The sequence below is a fragment of the Frankliniella occidentalis genome, unplaced genomic scaffold, assembly GCF_000697945.3.
Source record: "Frankliniella occidentalis isolate FOCC.00 unplaced genomic scaffold, Focc_3.1 Scaffold185, whole genome shotgun sequence".
Lineage (NCBI taxonomy): Eukaryota > Metazoa > Arthropoda > Insecta > Thysanoptera > Thripidae > Frankliniella > Frankliniella occidentalis.
Genome location: NW_026267311.1, coordinates 424,797 through 428,187, shown reverse-complemented (window position 1 = coordinate 428,187; position 3,391 = coordinate 424,797). Strand labels below are relative to the sequence as shown.

General features: G+C 55.6%; 1 protein-coding gene across 3 annotated transcripts in view; it reads right to left on the bottom strand.

Moving 5' to 3' along the window:
* LOC113203386 (sodium-dependent neutral amino acid transporter B(0)AT3) overlaps nucleotides 1–3,391 on the bottom strand; it is a 36,869-nt gene that overhangs the window by 16,273 nt on the left and 17,205 nt on the right. For 2 of the 3 annotated variants that reach the window (XM_052272059.1, XM_052272058.1), the window contains exon 2: nucleotides 2,641–2,694. The exons of the other annotated variant lie outside the window; for it this stretch is intronic. The gene's annotated coding sequence lies outside the window, so the exon portion shown is untranslated. The remainder of the gene's footprint in view (nucleotides 1–2,640; nucleotides 2,695–3,391) is intronic. 3 annotated transcript variants of the gene reach the window in all.

Below are 3,391 nucleotides of genomic sequence, written 5' to 3'. Positions count from 1 at the left end.
GGGGGGGGAATTCAATTAGTCTCTGCGTGCAAACGAATCAGGTCATCGACACAAAATGTGTATTCCGTGCGCTTCGCGCTCGATGGGCGGAACGAGCGGTCCGCGGCACGGAGCAGTGTAGCCACATCCACGTCACGTTCAACGGCGAGAGAGAGAAAGAGAGAGAGAGGGAGTGAAAGATATGAACCATCCGCCCGCGCGCGCCTATGGTATGCGTTTTGCAACTTACCCGACCTGCTTTTCAACGAAACGTTTTACAAGTTATACGGGATAATTTTAATGGGTCTGATGTTGTCCCTATGCCCACCCCCGTCGTGCGCGCCAAACGCGCGCCACGCGCGCCGGGCACAAATGTTTTACCAGCCCGGGGGAGGAGGGGAAACACTCTGTATTAATCAGCCCGAGGGAAAGGGGGTGGGGGGAGGGGGGCACGGCACGCCAGCTGGGTGCTTCTGTACTGCCTTTGCTGTTTCCAACAAAACTTACAGTGGGAGTAAATAGTTTTAGATCGCGCCAAAAAATATTGTGGGCAGACAACATTATTCTAATACATTGACGTTGTCTCGCATTTTGGTGCTGAAATCTCTCGCTCCCTGCCCGGACTGAAAAACCTTCGCCACGTAACTCTTCACTTTCCTCAAATCATTTTACGTTATTCGCTACCCTGCTTTGCCTCAGAAAGTAAAACCCTATACCCAATCAAGACTGATCGCTGAAGTGTGTGCCTGGCAAAGGTAATCAGCGTCTCCTACAACACTTCGGCGATCAGTCTTTTTTATAGGGCATTCAGTAATTACCGCATTTAAGTGCACACTTGAGATGCAGAGCACTAGGTTGGGTGGTGGAGGGAGGGCCTCGGAGCGCCCGCCGGGTGGGCCGGCCCGCCGCACAGCCGCGCACGGCGGGCAGCCTACCCCGGGCCTGGCAGGCGCTCCCCGTCAGTAGGCTAGGCACACGGCACTCTAAATAAAGAGGCACAATTGTTTTTTGTCTCTCAAGAAGTGAAGTTCTGCTTCCGAACCACAGCCGCTGCTTGGACAAGTCTGCACCAACCTTTCACCTCCAAAATTTTGGTAAGAACCGGTGAGCTTTTTTAATCGCAAGGGTTTTCTGTCCGATTTTTAACATTTCCCGGCTCCGTCGGGCCGCGGGCCAAGAGCCCCGGCCCACCCTCTGCAGGGGCAATGATCGCTGTGTGTGTGCGATAAATAATAAAACAATCAGGGCCCCGGGCGCTCGACGGAGACCTTCCCCGCGCGGGGGGCGCCCGCCCAGGCCCCGGCCGCGAGAGCACCCCGCTGGGGGGGCCCTCAGCTTACAGGCAAACGTGACGCGAATGCGCCCCCTTGCCGTCTGGTCGTCGCCCGGCGGCGCCGTCAGGTAGTCGCCTTGCTCCGCCCCTCACAGGAAATCGAAGGTACCCGCCGCTCTTCAACACAAGGCGGCCAAAGTAAAAGGCAAGGTGCATTAATTCATCCATTTTCTTGTTCAGGGCGTTCAAGTTCAGTCGAACAAGCTGGTGAAAAAATCCACTCAGTTTCTTTTTTTTTTTTTTTTGCGTTTTCCTCTCAGCCTTTAGTCACTCGGGCCGCTCTGACCGCACCACCATCCCCCGCCAGCTCCACGACATCCTGTTGTCCCTGAACCGAAGGCCAATATAACTCGCAAGGGTGTATCTCCCCTCCCGGCGGGGAGTCCTTGCAGTCTCCGGCTCTGCGCCGCTCTGCGCGCGCCAGCGCCAGGGCTCCTTATCCAGCATCCTTCCTCATCCTCTCCTCCTCCACCCTTCCCCGCGCCCCCTCCTCAGACTCCGCCTCATTCGCAAGCGTTCAGTGGGATGGAAAGCCTGCCCCCCCCCCTCTCTCTCTCTCTCTCTCGTCCCACACAAACAACCCCCGCCCCCGCGCCCGCCCTTACTCGACGCCCGCTGCATACTGAGGGTCCGGCTGCGGAATGCGTGTCCCCTTCCCCTCCCCTCCCATCCCCTCCTGGTGTGTTGGCGACGGATGAGCGCTGGGTGACGTACACGCTCCACAGCCCCGGCAGCAGCGCGGCGCGTGCAACGACGCCACTTATTGAAAATTGCAGCGCGAATGCTGTTATTCATGTTGTCGTTCAGAGTCGTTCAAAAAAAGAAAAAAAAACAGAGTTGCTAAAACTGACGTTGCGCGGGTCGTAAAAGTCATAGGCGATAAAGTCACAGCAACGAAAAAAAAAATTGCTCTCAATTCAAGTACAGGACTTTTAAATTTTTGAGAACAATGTCTTTAAGTTAATAAAAAGTACTTGATCGGAGCTTAAATAGAGGTTGATGAACATTTGTCTATTTAAGGCAAATCCGAGCAAATCTCTAAATTAAGAACGTAGTTTTCGGGGTTGTGGGCTTGGTGATTCGGATCCGGGCACCTCTTAGGGCGGTGTCCTCTGTCCCTATCCGGGTCCTGCAGGACCATGGCCATGGCCCTGGTCCTGATGTGGGCGAAATGGACCCGTCCCGGGGCCCGGCCAATAGGTTTACGCGCCTGGCACACCGTTATCCCGGTTCCGGCCCAAACCGACCCGACCCGAACTAGTTCTCTAGTCCAGAGGGACGTCCCCCAGGGGAACAGAGCGAACGGCAGTCGTCATGAACTCACTTACTTTTTATTTGGTGGTGTTTCGACCGAAGACCCGTGCCTCCTATTGTTCTGCCGCCTGTGGAACACAAACAAACGTAAATCGTGAATTTTAGAATCAGCAACTTTTCTTTTGTTTCATTTTTATCTTAGTCTTTTAATCTAGTTTTCCAGCTTTCTTAAGGGCTTCTGCTAGCCGAGGAGAGCCGAGGAGACTCGAAAACCCAAACCGAAACGGGCACGACGCGGTGGCGTTGGCGTTTCACTGGCGGAGGGAGGCGAAGAGAAGGGGAGAATACCCGTCAAACTGAGCTGTTTGTTACAGCTCTAATGTAAGCAAATGTACTCAGGGTCGGTAAAAGGGGGGGGGGGCAAGGGAGAGAGAGGAAGCGACCGGAATCGAGCGAGATGAAGGAGGGGGGAGGGAGAGAGGGAGAGGGTCGAGGCGGGCACGGCGGCAGAGGAACACGGAGGATTAATGATGTGGATTTGCTCATCCCCGTCTGCTATCTGGACGTCTGAAAAGCGCCGCGTGCTGCGGTGGTGGGGTGGGGGACGGACGGCGCGAAAGGTCGGAGGAGGAGGAGGAGGAGGAGGAGGAGGGCATTTCAAGTCACCCTCTCCAAACCCGCGCCCTCTCCCTCCACTTCACAACGCCCCCGTGATATCGGACAGGCGCGAACCAAAACTGTAGACGGTGAAAGGCAGCCGAGCATTAATGCGAGCATTCGAGCGTCACCCCCTCTCCCTCTCCCCTTTCCCTCTCTCCCCCTCTC